This window comes from Rissa tridactyla, chromosome 5 (genome assembly GCF_028500815.1).
Source record: "Rissa tridactyla isolate bRisTri1 chromosome 5, bRisTri1.patW.cur.20221130, whole genome shotgun sequence".
Taxonomy (NCBI): domain Eukaryota; kingdom Metazoa; phylum Chordata; class Aves; order Charadriiformes; family Laridae; genus Rissa; species Rissa tridactyla.
Window position 1 is genome coordinate 48,951,439 of NC_071470.1, and position 23,280 is coordinate 48,974,718.

Here is a 23,280-nt window from a genome sequence, read left to right on the forward strand (position 1 = left end):
CATTTTGACTTGCATCAACCTTGATTTCAAGAGGGATGATGTCAGGATTTCTTTTCACATTTTGAATTCTACATGCAGCTACTGCTGTGAAGGCAACTAACACAAAACGGCCTTTCAAGGAAAAGAGCTCAATCTTATCTTCTTAGAAAATCTTTGAGGTTCGCCAGTATTTTGCAGCTCAGCATTCTGTGGATGCAAAAAAAGCCATTCAGATCTTCTAAGTGATCTCCTTCTCTTGAGCAGGAAATGTTTTTTCATGGTATTCTCCTACTCTGGAAGATTTACCTTTTACAGATGTTAAAATGGAGGTAAAAGGGCAGTTCCCTCTCTTCCTCTCACACACACAATATCTGTTCCTTCTCTCTGTTCCCTAAAGGGTGTGAATAAAAAAGAAGTCCAATAATAGGAAAGAGCAGAATTTATTGAAGAGATCTAATGAGAATGAAGAGACTGCTAAGAGGGTCAAAGGTTACGTGCAGTGCAACCCTTAAAAAGAACAAGTATTAAAATCTTCAGATATTAATCCAACCTGTGACCCTAGTCACCAGTTAAAATATCAAAAGGTATTGCAACATTAACCACCAGACATTTTAGAACAGTTCAAACAGCCTGTGCAAGTCTAATTAAATCTGTCCCCAAATCTATCACCCAGTACAGAAAAATAAGATGGGAAAATTCATCATGACTCAAAACTAAGAGGTAGGTGGGATGAGAATACTGACACTGGCATTTATTATGGAAAAGGATTATTATAATCAGCCCCAGCAAACAATCATCTCTCAATCTGTGTAGGGATGAGCTTTTCATTTTCAGTATGTTAAACTTTTAATGCCAAGGAACACTCTTAGCCTGAAAAGTATTTCATGCCTATTTTGTTTCAAGTAGTTCCACCAGGCAAATGGGTGTGTTTGCACTCTAGCACACAGCTTAGTTCTAGTTGTTTTTTGTTTGTTATTCTACTCATATAAAGTAAAGGTCTTCAGCTGTTTTTAAAAAAGAAAGGAGCACTAACAAAGAGCTAGTTATCTTGAACAGAAGCAATCAAAACACCATTGTTTATTTAAAATTACATGTTACTGTTCCTAATCTAGGCAAGGTATACAACTTTTCAGTTTCTTTACTCATGATTCATTCTAAGAAAGATTACTAAACGCAAGAACGTTACCGGCATAATCAGACACCAGTGTATTAAACTGGGCCAGAGTTGGTAGTTTTCAGAATTCAGAGCAGTAACGCCAACCAAAAGTACCTGCTACAATAGTATGCACTGCGCTCAGCCACAATCTGATTAGCAAGCCTCCAACATGATAAGCAGAATACTTAAACTATATTACAGAAAGCACCATGATCCTACACAGTTCACATAGATGCGGTAGAAATACTGACCTTCAGAAACAGAAAGGTGCAAGTTATGCTATCCTTCCTCCCAACCAATGTTCCTATATATATACACATTTATTTTTTTTAAATTAATATCTTCTTACATAGCTATTTTCATGCTAGCTTTGCAGTAATGGAATATTGTTGACGTACTATTCAGTGCACCTCTGATCTACTTAATGTCTCACACAATTTTCCAAGATTACCTCATTTTGGACATACTAGGTATTTCAGTCTTGGCTTTGCTCTTCTCTAATACGTGCATTTCCATTTGGTAGTATAAAGATGTTAGCATCTGTACTTCACAATTCAGAGGTCATGAAGACAGAAAAAATAATATAATGAATAACTGAAAGTGGACGAGTTGCTCCAAAAGGCTCTAAAAGTTAGAATGAATGCGTTACAGAATGAATTTTACAACAAAGACAGTTTTCAAACTACAACATTTTGTCTTGAAACTTGTATTTCTTTGATGTAAGAAAATTATTCCAAGAATTACTCTTCTAAAAGCATGATATATTTAAAAAGCAAAAAAAAAATCCAACCAAGAACACACTGGCTCTTAAATATTTTTTCCTGGTAAATCCTAGCCCTGTTCAATTTCCAAATGAGTAGCATCTTTGTGTCAGTGGTTTCAATAACAATAGCAGGCCATTACACTGAAAGGAAATGCCTGGGGTTTTCATACTGACCAGCACCACCTATCCTCCATGCTTATGGTTATGAGTTGTTCTGGGCTACATTACCTTTTTTAAAGGTCAACATTTCTTTAAAAAAAAAAAAAAAAATCAGGAAATACTGTTAAGTATTACCCTCTTGACTTTCTTCCTTTGAGGAAGACAGAATTAAATCTCTCCAAATGCAAGTTACTGTCTTTCCTGTTAAATTTATTTGATAACTAGGAAACCTGAGATCCAAGAGGATGTATAAGAGATGAAAAGCTACATTAGGAGATGTGTATCAAATCCACTCCACTTTTATCAAGCAGCTCTAAAAAGTTACTAGTGCTATGCTGTGGAAAGAATACAGGGTGCTTCTGTAACATGATTTCATTATTCATTGACATAATTCATGCCTTTACACAGCGTTTTAACATTCTCCAGGCACAGGTGAAACAAATATTGGGATGGTTAGATATTTTTTAGACAGAATGCAATTCAAGCAGTGACACCAATTTAGTACTGACTGCCTTCTGATTGAACTTAGTCACTTCATTACTAAAATAAAGGTGCTACTATGCTGTTAAAAAAAAAAAAACAAAAACACAAACCCAAACAAAACACACACACACAAAAAAAAAAAACCCAACAGCATACTTTTCACAACAGAATGTGAAAAACCTTACCAAGACCGGCTCTTCTAACAAGATTTTAAGACATGACCCTGCACAGAAAATTCTTTTAAATTAAGATATAGCAATACTGAAGCTGCCATTGCTTCATAAAAGGGCCAACCATTCTAAGGAAGGGATCTTTTGGATTATCTAATACAGTCTGAGCCAAACATCAGGAAGTCCCACACTGCTATTTTTTCCTGTCGGCTGCACTATTGCCATAGTACCTCATGAAATAAATTCTGCTACCATCTGATCATACATAACATCAAAATGTATTTCCTAATTGCTAAGGTGAATTTGATATCTTTTAAGTTCAACCAATGGTTCCTCACTGTAATTTTAGTACCAGGTTCAACACCCATCTCCTTCATTATATTTTTTCCCTTCTAATTGTTTTTATCCAGACATAAAAGAAAACTGAAGGAGCACTTCCAAGTTTCAGCCAGAGGTAAGACACGATGCCTCCTGGCCTAGCAGGAAGCAGAATCATTAGGGACATAGACTTGGATAAGGTTAGCTGCAGGTGGGTATGTATCCCACTGTCTTCATCTGTGCTCCCCATTAAACGTCCTGCCAGTTACATCAGCCAGCAGTTCTGCTAAATTCTGGCCAAAAAACATACATCGGCATCCCTAAGGAAATTTTAAGAGAATATTGATTCCACTGCAGGAATTCACTATGTCACCTAATGCAGTAATTCCTTGTGGTATACCCCCTTACAAGCTTTTCCTGCTATTTTGCTCCTTTCTGCGCCATAGGAGCACAGAAGCTCTGACTGAGACTGTGCCAGATGATGCAACATCTACAATGGAAAAGGCAGGAAATTACACGACTGTTTACAGCCCAAGACAGCCCAGTCAAAGATTTAAATAGTCCATGAAGCTGCATCTAATGGACAGCTCTTGAGGCTAAACCCAGAAAGTTGCAGTTGCTGAACACAAACTCCACTGCACACACATCACTAGTAAACCTTATATCCCAGCACTCATGAAGTAACTACAGTGTTACGCACAAAGCATGGCACTCTGCTGCCTTTGCAGTGGCAGTCCTAGCAGTGGCTCATATCATAAAAATCCTCTGCTGGTACGTAAAATATTACCCCATTCTGACTATATTTTAATGGGTTTCTATGTGCATTATATCTCAAAATATACTAAATGTCTTGTGCTTACTGCCAGACCTACAGATTCAGCCTAGGATTTGAAAGTGTCTAGCTAGAAAGGGGCTAGCTGTCACCTGGAAACCTGACTGCATTCAGCAGCAACCGTGGCGAGCCTTGTAAATATTCACCTAATCATCAGGAGACAGGACACTGAACACACCCCAGAAAAATACTAGTGAACAGCTATGCAAATTTTATAGTTACTTCTACATACTCTCTAAATATTGTTGAGGCTCAGCTACCCTATCATTTAATGAACTCTGCACCTGAAGAATTTACTGTGCTATAGGGAATGATATCTACGCAAACACATGATCACGTCAATCAGCATCTAACATATGCCATACCACAACATTCCAGCATTGTAATAATTACTTCATTTGACCCTCTCAACTAACTGTTTCTAAAGCCATTAATAAACTTTAATTAACAGAAAACTGGAGTCCTATTTCAGGCAACATGGTCTAAGAGGTCAAGTAGAAAGATTTCCTTTTCATTTTTTTTTTAAATTTAAATGTAAGTAAGGAAATTTTTAACCAAATTAAAAAAAAATTAGTAACTATTGAAATAGTGGCATTTTCTATGGACTGGTAACATTTTTTTTATGGTGACAGATAAACACATACAAGATTAATTTACTATGCTATTTGGTAATATATGGAAATTGAATTAATCTGTTGTAATTTGTCTTTCACTTTACCATATATTTAACTGTCCTGTTCATTTGTAAGCTGATGAAACATTATCCAAACATCAAATGTTGCTTTGGTGGATGTTTTGGATAAATAGCTAAGGATACTGTAGCACAGAATCATATCATATACCCTGTTTACTACAGCACAGAGACAAAATTACTGGTCCTGGTATTTCAATTATCTGGAATTCCTGTGCTCAGGAATTTTCCCATGGCTGTTTCTAATATAGAGAGGTTTAAAAGACTGTCTTTAGCAAGTTAGCCATACATTACTCTGCGCTTCACTTCTAAGACTTTGGCATAAGAGGTTAAAAGTATTACAGTATCACTGCAAAGATGAAACTTGATGGGAAATGCAAGAATCAAAACCACACGTTAATTTAATGAATTTGAGAAAATTCACATTCTTCACTTACTTGCTAAGTATTTAGTTGGCTGTCTACATCTCCGATCATGTTATTTAAGAACAGTTGTTAATGGCCCTCCACACAGTGATGCAGTAGTTTAATGCAAAACTTGCACTTACGCAGGGAGGCAGAGTTTGCAGAAAATTAAGAAGAATTAATTGAAGAAGTGAAAGAAGAAGTGTCTTTTTTAAAATTACTTTAAACTACTCTGTGGACTCTCTCATGCAGAAATAAAATTGCTTTAATTCAGCCAAACTTCAGCCAAATTCTGAGGAAAGTGAGCATATTAATTTATTAGAAGTCTAATACAATAACAGCACCCTCACACTTAGGTAATTTACATCAGCTATCCTAAGCAAATTAATGTAATTGAGACCAGAGATTCATGTTCTGTTACTTGCCAGATATGTTATTCTTCAAGTTCTCACAAACTCACACACAAATATATTAAGTGCTGTGCTGAAAGTTACACGTTACAGGCTGAGGTAAGAGCATGTTCTAAGACAATTCTGACAGATTAGTATCAATTCTCCTTCATAATCATACTGGAATTGAGAACTAGCCTTAGAAATGAAAGGAGATAGCATTTCTATAACATTTTTCTGCCTCACATGCTTTTATTATGTATCAACTGTGGCCTGTGATCTTTCAGAAGTATTTCACACATACAATGTACCTCACTTTTTTAAGGACCTATGTGGGTATTAACATTAAGGCCAGCAACAGAAAAATGCAAACTAGGTGCATACTTCACCCTGCGTGTCAAGCCAATCTACAACATGCAAAGTCAGCAAAACAACAGTTTCATGAAGTTGTCTATATTCTATGATTTCACACATAGTTACCTAATTCTAAAATAAAAAGTCTTACATAAAAGGAAACAACTCTTAGCTGGAAATATACCTTCTACATTGATTTTGAAAACTAAAAATGGCATATTTTAAATCATAATTTCTAAAAGCAGAGAATTCAAAAATTCTGAACAAGAGGTCAGAATTCATCAATATAAAGAATTTGATTCATCAATATAAGGAATTTGCAATATACACATTTGAATCAGAAATGGCAAGAAAATTAGAAATAGTTAGGGATGTAAAGACACAGCATCCATAGTGTTGACCACAAAGTAACTGTGAATGCAACATCTATTAAATTCAAACCTTAGTTATTCTACAAATAAATTACTTTGTTCTCAAAGAAAGCATCAGACTAAGAGTTCTATCGTGAGCCAAGCCCCTTTCTTAACTAACTAGCTATATTAGCTTGGCACTTTCCATGGGAGGAGTTTGCAATCATGATACATTCAAGCTTCCAAAGGACTTGTGCATTTGGCATAAAAACCAAAGCAAGGAACACTGTAGAAATTTGGATTCTTTTTAGCCTGTTGTACTCCCATACTGCTATAAAACTCCATTGATGGACAAAGAACCAAATATGCTAGATATCGCACAAAACCATGTTTGACATGCAGTCCTACAAGACCAGAAGCTGATGATCAGGGAGTTCGATGATCAGTAAGACAACAGATTGCTCCATTTAATAATCAGTACTCTCTGTTCTGTGAGGAATTGTTACTTTTTTTTTTTTAGGCATCTGACAGAGAACTTAAGACAGGATTTAAAATGTGATAATGAGGCTTTGTAAATAATTATAAGAAGTATTTTCCAAGCATAAGAGACACTCTGGAACAAAACAGAAAGGTGCTTAGGTACAACTGAACAAGTAACAAGACAGACTAGCAGTACCAGCCAATAGATGCCTCAAAACCAAATTAAATACGGTAGATGGGGAAACGGATAGCCTCAAAGGTTTCAAAAGCAACAACTAACTTGTATGTAATGAATTTAGCTGGGGGAAGTAATCAGGAAAAGGATACAAGAACTTGGTTTGACCAAGAAAATAAAGTGTCACTTTTCAAGGAATTACGACTTCAGGTGTACAAAATTCCATAACAGTATCATGTAATTTTTTCTCTCCACACTTCTGTCTTCTTTGAGAGGCTTAGAAAAGGGAGATAGTCATGAGTCACTCACTGTCTTTATTGGACTCAAATCTTTATGATTTAAACGAGAGATAAGTGGAGGAAGGCAGAAAGTAAAGAATTCTCTTCTTGCCTCTAATGACAGCAGTTAGGACCCTTGAACAGATCAGAGTTGCAGCCTCCAAAATGCACTTCCACGCTCACCTGGCTTGACCTTGACGGGATATGTCATTTTTAAAAAAAGTGAGAAGACTTAGTGAGACATTAAATCCTCTAAAGTTCTGTAGTGGCTGAAAGCCAAGGCAACAGCAATAGCCATGGCTTTCACACCTGTAGCACTTCTATTACAACAAGAAAAACATATTACAGCAAAAAATGTCTGAGTTCAGTTGCAGTGTGGTCTATATGAGTAAGGAACCTTAAGTAAACGCCCATGGCAAAGAACTCCTTACAGAAGAAATGCTGTAAGATGAGACCTCAGCCATTAATATCTTAGCCAAATTCCAACTAAGTTACAGTCTAAGCTTACAGTGGGACAGTATCTAGCACTCCAAAGCTGCCAATACACCAAGTAAGTACACTTAAGCAATTGATTAACTTAGGTATTGGGGAAAGTTTGGCATTGTGGGTTTTTTTTGTTTGGTTGGTTTGGGACTTTGTGTTTTTTTGGGTTGGTTGGGGTTTTTTTCTTTACATAATTTTAAATTAATTTAAACTATTATTTTAATTAGTTGACATTACTATTTTTATACTTTGTTTTCCCTGAGATCAGCGGAACTGATGCAAGAAATACTGGAGGTACCAAAAGCAGACACAATCCTTTTGCATATGAATGGGCAGAGGGTATGGAATACATCTTCAAACACATCACAGGACACAGCAGTTTGTGCCCACTTCCGTAGAAAATGTCTGAGAAAGAACACTTAAAAGCTAAAAAACCCACCATCACATTTTGCATCGCACAGCTGCAAAGAGGTGCGTTGCTGAGATTACCCCTGGGTTTTCTTGACAAGAATTCTGTACAGAAATCACTTAAGAACTTTCAAAGGATTGGTAGAGATAATCTATTTTGTCCCCATTTTATTTTTCCTTAACAACCATTTTTTACATTACTACCCTTAGAAAATGGTCTAGCAGCCATGCCTCCAGAAGGGAATAATATTAATTACTACACTTTTTTTGCTTATCAGTAGAACATTCTTATCTTATATTAATGCCAAAAGATTTCAGCACAAAATATATTTACAAGGAACTAATTATCCCTTAAGTTTACAGAAGAAGTTAAGAGGTACCAAGAGTTTCAGTACTGCCAGCCTGGTGAAAACCAACCATCACAATATTCTTTCTTGCTTATCAACTCTCAAGGAAGCAGCCACAGCAATAACCTTTTTCTCATATATTGAAAGCTTCTCGTTTCCACTGTTTCTTAAACATGACCAATGTCAAAGTACCTATGTTGGAATCTTAATTGCTTTGCTTCAAAGCTGACAAAAGATCTGGAAGCTTACCGTTCCTAAAATTTTGCCAGAATTTCTTTGGCACAGATTGGCTGGACAAGACATGACTGATTGATCATTGTTACTGCTAAATAAGAAAAAAAAAGTTAATTTCATTTTAAAATTATTTCTAAACTTAATCTCTCTTTACTGGAGTTCCAAACTCCTGAATCTCTTTATGGTTTGGTGTGGGTTTTTTTTTTATTATTTTCATTTTACTTTCATGATGCTTCATCTTACTCCAAACTTTCCAGAAGGAGAGGATCAAAAAAACAAACAAACAAAAAACAACCCCAAAACCCCACATCTACCCAAAAATACTTTGAAACTTTGGAAAATATAGGTTCAAATAAATATGCAATTATTAACCCACAAAACAAACATGTATTCAGGGTTTTTGCTGTGCTAATCACTAACCCTTTTAACGGTGTAAGTAGGACACTAAGAAGTGAAGAGACCAAAAGGAAGAAATGGGTCTTTTGGAAGGTATTTATCCTGCAGGGTCCATAACTAGTTAAAAGTTTAGGGAATAATCCCAAACACATGGGATAGTACTAAACCACCCTGTGGAACAGCCTCCTTCCCTTAACATTGATTATGGATGCCTATTGAGTGGGATAGATGAATAATCCCAACTGTGCCTATTCTTACATATGTAATTCCTGAGCCATAGGCATTTTGAGATTGACATTCACATATCCCTACTTCTATGCTGAAAATATGCTTCTATGAATAAAATAATTTGGATTTAATGAGAGAGTCTAAATTCACCTTCTATCTATGCTGGAACTGATTATCTTCAAACACACATAATAAGCCAGAACTAAACACAGAGAAACTGACTTAGCTTTGTTGACGCTCTCCTCTTTTTATCACTCAAGATGAAGATAAACGCATGTTCATCTTTGTGTGTTTCTTTGCAAAGTTTTTTGCCACTTATGCACTGTTCTGAAATGCACCCTATGAGTTTCAAATCTCTTTGCTGTCTCCGTTTTCAAGTCTCAGCAGTTAGGAATATATGAATTAATAAATACTACATAACCACCAAATACTTTGGGTCCAGATTCTTGGACACATTCCAGCTGCTCTGCATTTTTGTAACTTGTAAATCCTGGTATCTGGCCCTCTGGAATTTCCTCTTTTGTTGGGAGAATCTTTCAGTGGTAGAAAATTACTGTTGGCAAGAGAGAACTAGGATCATGCATATAATGGATTTTCCTTTTCACAGCCAGTGTGGAAAAATACATGAAGTAGATATCTACACATTTCATTCTTCTAGATTTCGGCTGGATCCCACTGAGCACTTCCTTCTGCAAAGCAGAACAATGTAGGTGCCTCCACAGACTCCAAATACCTTACTGCATTGGGAGAGGGCATTTTTGACAGCAGTAAGAGATACAAACTCCCTCAAAACATATGAAAGAACTGAATGTTTTTTGCTGCATGTTTAATCCACTACACTGCACATGCAAAGGGCAGCATTATCATTGTGCACTTTCTCCAAAGACTGTCCACTGAAACTGTTGAGGGATGCAAATAACTAGTCCACCCTGAATGTACAGCTATACTAACAAGTTAAGAACATGAGAAACTGCTACAGCTTCCTCATATCAAAGTAATGTATATGCAAAGGTAACCCTGACCTGAGGATACACTAACATGATAACAACATGAGAAATGGCAGAAATGAGCAACATCATAAAATAACATAACAGGAGTACCATCTTAATGGAATTATTAATGGCAGAAATTAGCTGGGCAATGATATATCAAACAAAGGTGTAAAAATCAGCAAAATCAGGAGCAATGGGGCAAGAGTAAATGTTTATTTTGGAGGGGAAGAAAGTGGTAGAGAGAAGAGTTTGCAAGGGGAAAACGGGGAAAAGTTACTATAAAAGATAGCAATTTCATTCCGTCAGAATTGACCAGAGTACCTGTCAAGCAGTCAGTCACGTGCTTGATCACCACAGTTTGCACAGGTCAATAAAATCGCTGCTTCCATCATGCCTGCCTCTGACTTGCAGAGTCACAAGCGAATATGTTTTCCCTGGCATCACTGAGGGAATACTTCCTTGGAGCACTCTACCTAACATCAGCATGTAAACAACTCACCTTTTTGTCTCTTACAGAAAATATTTGCAAAATGTTACAAGTCGAGGTCAAATTCACCATGTTGCAATGATTTCAAACCATATTTTTAGCAAACAGTGTTCAACAAAAGTAAAAAAAATTAACTACTCTACATACACTAGTCCTTTTATAATTCTCAGTGCATGAAACCTTCTACAGAAAAACGGATAAGCTTTGTTACAAAGGAAGTTTCAGAAAGCTTTTTTTTTTTAAAAATAAGCTTTCTAAGGATATTGTTTCTACATTCCATAAAAAGAGAGCTACTTATGATGAGGGAGAGGAAATGGATTGACGATTCTACGCCTAACAGGAGGCCTGTCACAGACAGCACTGTTCTCAAAATATTGATACCAAATCCATCTCAAAAGGAAACATTTTCTACCAGGATAAGCACTCAGAAAAACCCCAGGGACTAATCTGAACATGACTATAACATTCTGAGATTCACAAAAAGCAGGCTTTTAAATCTCAACTTGCCACTCCCATATGACCTTTCCAGCTTTCTTGACTGGAGAAAACCTTTAGTCTGGATTATTTGATCTTCACCAGTTCTAGACCCTTCTGATTTTAGATAACTATAATTCTTCCATTTTCTTCCAGGAAGGTAATGAAGTTAGATTCATCCAGTTAGATGAATGTTTTAGGTACTTTAAAGCTTACGTGAGCCTAAGACAAGACTATCAGCAAAAGGACCACCCACAGCCTTTTGAATTCCCTCCCCATACAGCTGCTTCTCTTCTGGCACATGCATTCAATGAGCAGGATCTGGAAGCTGTCCTGAAGTAACGTAAACAACTTTGGATTGTTTTTAGGTTAGTTTTTAGAAGAACTAAAGGTCTTGCTATTGGGATTTGTATCAGGAAATACTGGGAGCAGTCACAAGAATCTCCTATAACACGTCGTTCTGGGAAAAGTATTTCCTTATCTGATCAACGTGTCTTAATGGTAGACAAAAAATTAATAAAGTTGAATTCAATTTGCACAAGCAATCCCAGAAATCTCTTTCCAAATGTGTGGGCAAAAGTTCACAGATCCATCCAGGCCTTGTACAGCTCTCGTGAGTCACAGCAGACCTGCAACCACTCTCATCTACATAGAGCTGCTATGTATATGTTGAACACACTACACGGATCCTTGACTTTTTTCCTCTTTCAGTTGCTAGATACCATCTACAAGAACACTTATTTGAAAACTAAATCCTTGGTCTTCAGATCAGAGGTTTCATGGCTTCTTCCTCAGAGAAAAGGAGGTCTGTCTCTCCCAAACAGAAATAATGGTAACATTGCTCAGAGAGGGAGATGCCAACAGAGCAAAGACTAAAATGAAGAGGACAATTACACAAAGGGCGTAAAGAGAGGCAGGGAAATGTTCCAATCAAGTCCTGAGGGAGGATTTTGGATAGTCTGAATCTTACGCATCTTAGTACTCCTGATCCATGGCTGACTCCAACTCATTCAGAAGAGTAGCCTCTCTTACCACTGCGTAAAATACACAAATTCAGGCATTTTCATGCTCTACCACTATATCAGCAAAAGCTCACATTATATAACTCCTTAAGGTAATATTAAAAATACATAAATCCCTAAAATACAATACCCCTTCTGTACTGCTATGCAACAATTAAAACAAAGCTTATTCAACTGAACTTTTACAACAAACTAACTTTACAGAAACAGATGCTACTTCATACACAGTGAAAAGGTTTCTTCACAATACCCTCAAGCAAGTCATCATCTCTAAGGCAACAATGGCCAAAATAACCACTTTCTGGTCAAAAGTGGTTATTAAATGTCTATTTTCAACCAAATGCAATTTTTAACTGGTCTTCATGATTTATTTCTAGGTACTAACCTAAAGGAAGAAAACTGTCTCCCACTCAAAGCAAATGCTGCAGTCTTTTACTCGCGCTAATAGATGTTCTACTGAAGAATGTCAGCCATGACTCAGACTCGCTTCCTACAAACAGGAGATCTTAAGCTTTGACATTTGGGAAGCCCTGCAGTCATCAAGCTATAAGTTTTATTCCCCCCACCCCTCTTTGTTTTCCTATGTTTTAAAATGGAAAAATAATATTGTCCTATCAGCAGCAGCAGCTTTCAGATGGAGCTGGGCCTTTAAGAAAAAGATCAACTAAGACACAAAATAAGACAAAAAAAAAAGGGAAGAAAAAGAAACAGGAGCTGGCAGAAAACAAACCACAAGCTAGACAGCATTGTTTCTGTGACTAATATTTAAGCTCTGTTACAGCTATACAAAGGAGAGTAACAAGGAACCTGCAAGAATTACAGTACCAGTAAAGTCACAGAAGTCATTGTTCATTGTGGGAGCCTCACAGCCAGCTCCAGCCTTCTCAGCAAGGCACTGCCAGATCCCTCATGCTGAGCTGAAAGGCATTTCCATATTTTAAAAGACCTAAGCGTGGAAAACGAGCTATAATATTTATTTGCCCTTTAAAGAACACACACACACACACACACACAAAAGAACAGGTTACACATACACAGAAGTGAGCACGTGTCAGGACGAGTGCCAGCTACACCTTCCCTGTCAGAAGCTAAACAGGGAAAGGCACTTTAAGAACCTGCCTAGAAAAGAACAGGAGCCCATCTTCAGTCCCTTGGTAGCCCATCTACCAAGTAGAGATAAGACAACCAGTAATTCTAACTACTTCCTTGATGTAAATCACATAAAAAGTCAGCTGATTAGGTCTAGCCAAAATTCAGGCATCCTGCAGATGCAGAAATAAATAGAGAAGAGCCATTTTCCAGAGGTTCAGAGTGCTGCCACTGCAGGGAGGCTGGGCTCAGCCCAGCTGACAGCACTGCTCAGTGCCATTACAGAGACCTTTTATTGCAGCTCTGAAATTTAGGACAATGCATACAGTCGTGTCAGCTCTCTTTATTAAGGTCCTTCCACAGATTTGTTTGACACTGTATATTTTCACCAGATCAAAGCATCTTATATGTATGTTACGCAAAGTAGAGAGCATGCTGTACTTTCCCCCCTTCTCTCAAAGTTTGAAACAAAGCATTAAGAACCAACGTATGAGCCATTTATCTGTCAAATAAAGATCAAGGATGATTAAGAGCCTCTGGCAAATAAAGATCAAGGATAGTTAAGGGCCTCTGGCAAAGCTGATGGTGCAGTCTGTCCCCATCCAGCTTTAAAAAGGATTGATACAGAGGCTCTTAGTGCTATTACAAAACAGAATTTTTTGAAAGTTTGAATTCATGTCCTTTAAGATCCATGAAGTTCAGTACCTGTTCTTTCTGCCTGTGATAACTTCTGCTATTCCCTTTCTCTGATCTTCTGTAATATTTGAATTAAAATGTCTGTAAAGGCTGTTCAGTAGTAGGCTACTAGCTGACATTAATAATGATACTGCTACTCTGAAATGTTGTGTTCCTGTTACTAAAAAAACCCAACAAATCCAAAACAAAACAAAAAAACCCAAACAACAAAAAGCCACAAACAACTGAATGAAATAATTTACACTTCAGCCTGCCTACTTATGTTTGCAGATCAAAACTCAGATGCATAGTTTGAAGCTGCTTAAGAGTTGATGTAGGAATCCAGCTCTGTGGATATGGGTAAGTAAAAGCTGATCATAAAGAAAAACAGTTGATCAGAGGGAAACAAACAAAAAAGTCCATCCACTTTAATTTTTACTGAACATTTGGATTACACTAGAAAAGAAACACTACAGAAACGTCTCTAGAGACTGCAGTTTGGGGACTCTCCATTACAGTCTGTGATGCTTTAACAGATGACAATGCCAGACTGATTAGAAGTTATCCAGCTGAACATTTTGCTGTCAGAAAATGTGATTAGTGAAAAGTGAAATAGAAAAAAAATATTTGTCAGTTACAACCTAAGAAAAAAAAAAACAGGAAACAGGGAAAGGCAGTTTCAGGCTTTGTTTTAACATAGAAAACAAGAGATTTATACCTAAAGTATTTAAGAATAAAACATTTTTATTAATTCCAAAAGGTAGTTTAAGAATTGCATTCACCAGAAATATTTTTTTTAATTTTTTAATACCTTTTCAGGATGGAAAAAAACCATATGTTTAATTGTGAGGAAAAACTTCATTTCTTCCCATGTGACTACATCTCCTGTAAACTAACAGTATCCTCGCCTGTTCCTCATCTCTTAGGGGGTGCTTGGGGGAATTCCAGGATTTGCTGTCTCTTAAGAGATGTCGTTGTGGTCCACGGAGTAGTGTGGAAGCATGAGAGCTTCCAATCCTGACAAGACCCCAAGGAGTGCACACAAAACTGAAGATTCCAATACTCCAATGCATGTTTTTAAGTTAAAAAAAATAAATAAAAATCCATCAGTACCCAGACATTTTTGTGAAATATCTTACTTCATCATTTTTACTCTACTGAAAAATATGGAGTCCCATTTCAGCCAGACTTAATTTCTTTATACAGAACCAACCACAAAATACAGGTAATCTCCACAAAACTACAGGTGGACAATTCTTCATTCCAATACAGGAAAGTCACCTTCATTTGAAAGCATTATAGTCATTGTTGCTTAACAAAAGGATTAAGAATGACTCAATTAACTAGCCTGTACCAAAGTCGTGACCAGCAGCGGTCCGCAGCACAGCAAAGCAGTGTACAAACCTGTTATTCCATGCTAGGGGAGAAGAAAATTTAATTCCATCAATGAATTCCATTAAATCTGATTGTAGTGTTTACTGCCAATATTACTGAAAAATCTACCACTGCCTCTCACTTCCCTCTGTTTTAGCACCTCTAATAGGAATTGTCTCTAATTACACCAAATGTTTGTCATTCACCAAGGTTTCTTTTTGGGAAACGTAACATAGGAACGACTAGATATTGCAAAAAACTTTGGCATCTGGACAACTATTGTCTCTGCCTTTGATTCATTGAAGCTCATTCAAAATTTCCTAAAAGCCACTGAATGACAGTTTCGGACTAAATACACGGGGAACATCCTAGTAGGAGCTTGCATACAAATAAAGAGAAGAACTGCATCAAAATCAAGTAGCAAGTACAAGCCACACAGCAACATTATACTTTACACAGATGCAATCTTCACTGCTTCAGCTAGTGATGATCTGAATGTTCACTGCACATATATTTCTTACGGAGAGGCTCTGTATTTGTCTGAATTTCTTCCTCCTCTGGTTTTGATTTGTGATTTGATGGGTTTTTTTTCCCCCGTATGTCCCATTCTCGGTTTTCGTTTTACCTCTAGTCTAGAGTAGTATTGTGAAAAAGAATCACTGAATGTGTATGGGAACCTACATTTTAAAAAACCTGTGCTCTGCAAGATCCGCAGTGGAGACAGACATTATCTTTACGGCCAAAGCCTTGAAATCAAATTTTGGCATGAATTATAGAATACCCAAGTACTTTGGAGTGGACTCCGCGCATCATAATTCAAATTATTCGTATTCTAATGCATTGTAAACTAGTATGAAAACTAATTTACAGAACAGATAAAGGTCATGCAACTATGGAGAAAACAGAAGCAAATGGACTTTTTGTTCATTCTCAGAATAAGACTGTTTGCATAATGTGGACTGTACTTCAGAAATTTTTAATGTAAATATTTTTACCAAACAGGTAAATACAGTAAAAAATGAAAACCAAACCTATTGTCTTATCATTTTTAAATGGTTTTCTTTTTTAATATCTACCCTTCAGACCTCATGAACCCTTATTTACCTGTCTTTTACCTGTCTGTAGTTAAGCCAATAGCATAATGTTCAGAAATGCCTTTTTTTTTTGAAATGTCGTGCCAGAATGACAAAGCTTTTTAGGTATCTAAAAATACAATAAGGTACCTATGTGTAGATTTTTCAATTGCTGTTTTAAAAACAAAATATGTCAGTTCTTTGTTTTATTCTAAAGAGTTGAGTAAACAAGTGACTGACTGACAGGAACCTGCTCATAAAAGACTGTTCTAGTTTGTAGATAACAGACAGCAAAGCACCTTTCTTGGAGCCACTGGTAGGCAGCTAGGCTCTAGAGAGTGGAGATTAAGCTAGAGTGGAGGTAAAGATAGAAGCCACCACAGTGGTTTCTATTCTTTGCACTAGATGGCTCCTTAGGCAGCATGAGAATTTCTTTGCACTGTCTTTCAGAGATGCCTTCTTCCTCCCTGTTCCCTGCACCCTTCTAAATTCTGGATTCTGTTCTCTATGTCAGATGTCTAAAAATTAGGCCCCACAGAACATAACTCAGAAGGTCTTATTCAAACAATTCATATTTTGTAAGAACACCCTTTAAAGAGGCAGCAGAGGAGCTACACTTAGAAAGATGGAGAGAAAGAGAAGAAACCTATTCAGTAACAAAACAGTACATGTCGGCGTTTTGTACATTGGAAGCAACACTACATCTTTCTTCATCTACAAAAAGAACAGAGTCAATAATTTAGCTGTTCGTCCAGAGGAAAAAAATGATTAAAACATTGAACAGGACACTTCTTGAGCGAAATGATGGAACAGTTCATGATAGAGAGCATATATATTTATTACAACTCAGACAAGCTCCAAAAATATCATGTGGCAACAGATACGCAGCTACCACTGTCAAAAACCTAAGAACTTCTACAAGTCCTTTGGTAACTCAACAAAAGAACACCACCTTGGGACAGAGCTAAAATACCCTTCAATTAATGTTGAAGGTTCACTTTACACCTGAGATGCCATTTTGTTGAATCAAATAAAAACACTCAAAGGTGAACTGAAATTTCAGAACAAGTGCACAAGCCTGTGACGTTCTTTGATTTAAAGGGTTTTAAAGTTACTTAGAAAACACAAATGCTTGTGTGTATTAATGTTGCAGTGTCCAAACAAACTGAGCTTGAGAAGTGAATCACAGTCCTTTTATAACATGTTCAGAGGCCTCTTGAAACGCCAACAGTATACGTAAAATTCAAATGACATCAACTCCTCTTAGAAAACGGGCCCATGCAACCACAGCAAGATTCATCTCCTAATCAAGGAATCTAGTTATTGCCACAATGACTCCATTCATCCCAAGATAAGAAGTCATACTGGAACAGAACGCCTTACTTCTTTAATATGTTCCCTGCCTGCAGGCTGGGGTCCTGCACACGCGCGCGCACACACACACAGTCCCACTAACCTCTCTCAAGCCAAGGCTTCTGGACCATTTTCTCATGACAGGCCATATGACAACAATTCCATAGCTTTCAAGTTCCTGATTTCAATGTAACAGTAAAAGTGAATGTTTCTGGTTAGTTCAAATTTTATACACTAATATTATTCTGCTTCTGTAAAATTTAGAAGCCATTAAATAACAAACCATTACAGCGACAACTACTGAATTTCTGTTTATAGAAAACTGGCAGTTCATAAATATTAAAGTATGCTGTTAGCAACAAAGTACAACATATAGATGCTATTTTTCCTAAAGATAGGGAAACAGTAACCATCACTGAAATAATTCATTATTTATAGACCTTTGAATTTTAAAGCCACATGACTGCACTACAATTTTTCCATTAAAATTAAAAAAAAGTATCTGTTTGTTATCCCTTTGATGAATGTGCTAAAGGCAATGGAAACAGTAACTGTTGCTGACAGATTTCCCAATGATATAGTGGTATTTGCCACTTAATTATCAATACAGTCTTTTAACAAGCCCTAATATTGCCAAATAACTATCATGTAGCTTCATTAAAGCTAAAACATAGGAATCCTGCTACAACTGGAGATTGCAATCATGCATCCATAATTTGCATCACAGAAGTGTTACAGTGGGGAAAAATACACTCCAAAGCAAACGTCCCTTAGGGCTCATTACAGGGAACTTCTAATGCCTCCAGAGTTAGAAAGGAACACAATCAAATTCGTTATCTAGTCAAACCATGCCTTGAAAGTATTGTGACAGCACCCAGAGTCCTTCAGCTAATCCGTATGACTTTTGCAGTCAGCATCTTTTCCCTTTCAACCTCAATGGGTACTACCCACCTTAATTTTTCCTCAAAATAATTTCCTCCTTGTAATGCTATCAGTCAGAAAGATCCTGACAGTAAAACATGAATGGACTAATGACAAAAATTACCAAAAATAGTCAAATAAGCTATACAGAAGAACCAAGCTGGAAAACTAAGAATATTTTCTGTAGCCAGTCTTCCTGTGCTATAACTTTGAATGTTATAACAGCAACGTGGCCATCCTGGAAACTATCTTCTATCCAAATTGTAGATGATTCTGATATATGGAGTTGTTTTTGAAATAGGAAGCTTAGGAGGAAAAAGTTCTTCTATCAAGGTTTGTTCAAACAAGAATTTGCCATCTTATCTCAAAAATGACCTCTCCGTCAAACCACAAGTAAAGTTTTCTTGAAAGATTTAATGAAGTTGCAGAGATCAGGACTAACCATGAGACTGGGAAAAACATACTTCAGATGGTTTATTGGCAGGTAAATTACACTAAGACTACTCTATGGGGCTTAAGGTGACATCTCAAAAGCTTCCAGATTCAAATTTCTCTTCTGTTAGGTACTCTTCCCTCCCGCTTCCTCCTGCACACACAGGAACCCTGGAGGATTTTAGCAAGTTGCGTCTAAGCTATCCTGTTACAGTGCCCAGGTACGTCTTTCAAAGCCCCAGTCTGCTGCTTGCCCATGCTGTGCTGGCCTTGAACCTCACTTGGAGCACCATAAGTGCTGCCTTGTTAGAATATTGCAGAGGAGAAAGAAACTCAGGACCCTCCAGTACATACCCTCAGTCAACCTGGATTCCTTAACATACACTTCCCATTATCCTTGCACCTCACCGTCCCCACACTCATACGTGGCACCCCTCTTCAAATACACACACTTAGCTGACCTGATGTTGCTGCACCAGGAACAAGTGACAAGGAAGTCCACCCCATCACATAAGAAACCTGCTCACCTGCTCCAGATTCAGTGCCAGCGGGTTACACATGCACACCTTACTAGAGCTAGAGCCTGCCTCATTTCTACAGTGATGGAGGTGAGCCACGTAGATAATCTGGCCACAGTGCCCAGTTTCCACATCCTCCTACTCACCAGGTTTCAGACGCAGCAAGCCTCAAGCCTGGAGCTCTTGATCCAGCACTGTTAGCCAAGGGCTAATGTTATTGCCACAACTGCTGAACAATCCAAGCCTGCCCAGCAGCATCTCACAGATGGTTTGCTGGGTGAGGACTTGTAACTACAACACTCTTGAATGACTTGGTAAATTAACACTTAAAATCTTAACTGAAGTTTGTGCCTCAGAATGGAAGTCGTTCATAGTCTCTCCTGCATGGAAAACAGAAGCTTGGCACAGAGAGGACTGAAGACGCTGTGACAGTTGCTTAATTTTTGGTCACATGTGGCATCCAGAAAACATCTCCAATACACAGAATGTGTATATGCTATGTGGCTTCTACTGTATTAACAATATTCTTATTTCCCCACAGATACCAGGCAAAGACTGCAGAGAAAGGGAGCACCTTTCAGAGTAAATAACAGGGTATCTGCCTTAAATATGCAATTAGGATGAAGATGAAAGGATAGTATCAGCATACTGTTACCAACAGTTACTCTTTTGTATTTTCACCTAGTGGGTTTTTTTGTTTGTTTTGTTTGGGTTTATTAAAGGTATCAGTAATGTTCTGCTAATAAGGAAAATCAATTTGCTTCTGGCAAAAAAATATGCCAGGAACAAAGGTGAACATTCTCATTAATCCCTCAACACAAAGTTGAGATTTGGAAAATATTGTTTATAGAGAAAATACTTTATGTCAAATATATGAAGCGTGGGTATCTTCAGAAGCGCTTAGAATGTTCTTATCAAACCATTAAACCATGTCAAACTTGCACAGCTTCAGATTTTACAATAACCTTGAATCTTAGCCTGGGTTGTCAAAAATTTTTTTAACTCAATTGTGAGAGAATCTATGCTTTCTTAAAACCTAAGCTTTTTTTTAAGTTAGAGTTGAACTCCAAATTCAGTATACATGATTCTTAAAAAAAAAAAGAAAAAAAAAGAAAATGCTTTAAAAATGCTAGAGAATTCATAACAGGGATCTAGAAGGAAAAATGTTCAAAAATGTTATGTTTAAAGGTTGCATTTTAAGGAATTTCCTCTAGTGATGTCTCAGGAATTTCCTCTGGTGACGTTTTTGAAATACTGGATTATTTGAACCTGTTACAAAAATATCACATGAACAAGCATTTTTACTGAAATTCTTTCAAAACTCAAAATCTAAGTGCTTATGAAACAATTGAGAAAAATTTAGTCTTTGCTGTTTGTAGCTTTTTTCCAAAGATCACCAGAAGTAAGGAGAACTCATCTGGGGATGTACCAGCTTCCACTAGATCAACTGCTCTCTGTTAGTTTCCCACAACAGTAGTGTTTTCTGGTACAGACTTGAGTTATTCTATCACATTAGCTTCAATAGGATGTACTGTTCAGAGAACTAGATAGAAGGGCAGAAGAAGGGACATAGGTTCTGTAGTACTTCTTCCACATCACCTTCTTCCATGTAATTCCCTCAGATTCATATAACCCTTAGATCACTTTCAGGGAGCACATTCCTTGATCTTTCTATAGGCGGGAGGAAAGGGGTAAAAGGCCTCTGCGTCATAAGTATTGATATGGAATTCTGCTAAAGACAACTGGGGAAGTTCTTTTACTTCTGCATAGAAGATAATGATGCGTTTCAACAGTGTAGTTGTTCAATCCCAGACGGCAACTAGGACCATGCAACTGATTGCTCGCTCACTCCAGCTCCACCCTCCCACCCCCCCAGCTGAGGGGAAGTCTGTGCTTCCCCTCAGCTTCTTTGGGAAGCTGAAAAAGTCCTTGACTTGCTATAAACATTACCTAGCAAGAGTTAAAACAATATGTTTTATCAGCATTCCTCAACCTACTTCTCACACCAAATTCAAACCACAGCAGCTACTAGAAAGAACATTAACTCTATCCTAGCTGAAACCAGGACAAATAGCAAGCATGGAAAATTCTGTCAGAATCTGGATTTGTGCTGAACTGCAGCCAATATAAGGAAGACTTACTTGCACAAAAGGCAACTGTTAGCTACTATAAGAAAGTATGGTGGCAGTTGGTAGTATACAAAGTTCCAAACAAAAACAGTTCAGAGCACATCATCATTTAAATATCTCAAAGGAATTTCCAGAATCAAAAGCAAGATGAACCTGCAGAATGTGCCCAGCAGCCCGCAGTCAGTTAATGAAATGAAGAAGAGCCTCTGAATTACATTGCAGGATGAACCAGGCAACCTCAACAACCCTGGGAAAAAATAAAAATAAAATAATAAAAAATGGTGGCAACACAAGCATTCCTCCACTTTTCCTTGGAGAGAGAAATATTCAGGATATTGAGTAATATCCACAGCATGTAAAATCTATTATAATAGGGGAAACATTCTTTTAGCAAGAGAGATCGTTGGTTTTGTATGAATTTATCCTTTCCAACTGTTCAGATCAGCAGCTGATTAAGTCATAGGTCTGTTTTCCTCTAAATTAGATGCAGAAGACAAAAACACGAGGACTGCAGTTGAGTCTTTTCTCTTAGCTGGTGTTTCACCTACTTTTAAGATCTCACAATATATTTGCAGTATGCAATATACTGCACAACATATTTGCAGCACCCACAAGCTGATGTAAACACTGACACAATCTCAAACAGCATACGCCATACTAGATTTACTTGCCCCCTCCCTTATTTTCTTTGCAGACATAGGCTTGAGCAAAGTAAGTTTCAGTCTTGCTCCTCAGCTGAGCTTTTTTTAAGTTCAAGAGGACTCAGAACAAGGATATCTGTCCTGAAGTCACCATCTGATTTGTTTAGTTAGAAATTTATGGTAAAGCAATTGAGTTTTCCTCAATCTCTACATGCCAACTAAAAAAAAAAAAAAAAAAAAAACAACCAAAAAAAATTGAGTCTTGCAAATTCCTTACCAAATCTCACAATAAATTGTTGCAAGAGCAGACCCTACAAAACCTCTGAAGCCAGAGACCAGTTAATATCAGTACAGACAGAAGCAGCAAAATGTCCTACAATGTTTAGTTTAAATTGAAGACAACAACTACCGCCAGATCAAGAAGGGCTTAGTAACAGAAAGCAGTTAAGCCCTAGATCACATTTCTCAGGGACGTGAGGAACCTCCATCCTTGGAGATACTCAAAAACTTTACTGAACAAAGGCCCTTAGCAGCCTGATCCAGCAGCCTGATCCAGCAGCCTTTACGTTGGCCCTGCATTGAGTAGGAATTTTTCACCATTTGACTTCCATAGATGCCTCCCAATTCTGAAGGGTTTCTATGAGATATATATAGAGATATATATATATATATATATTGCTCAATGCACAAACCTCCATTAAGTACATGTGGAAGCGTGGGTGGTCCTGGATGACTAGAGATGCCTTTACACATACACTAGTCCTATTACCTGTGATGTTTTTGTGTCCCGAGAGCCATGCCAGGTACTCTATAGTTTGTCAGCTAGCAACAAACCACTACAGACAAAGAATGAGAGATTTTTGAGATTTTGGAGAAGCTACAGGATAACCTATAACCACAATCTAATAGTGATCGCATGAGCCTTACTTACACTTTATCTATGCAGAGTTAGAACAATTTAGAATGCTTATTGTCAACCTCGATTTCAGAGGAGAAATTTCACTGCCTATAGGAGAAAAACAA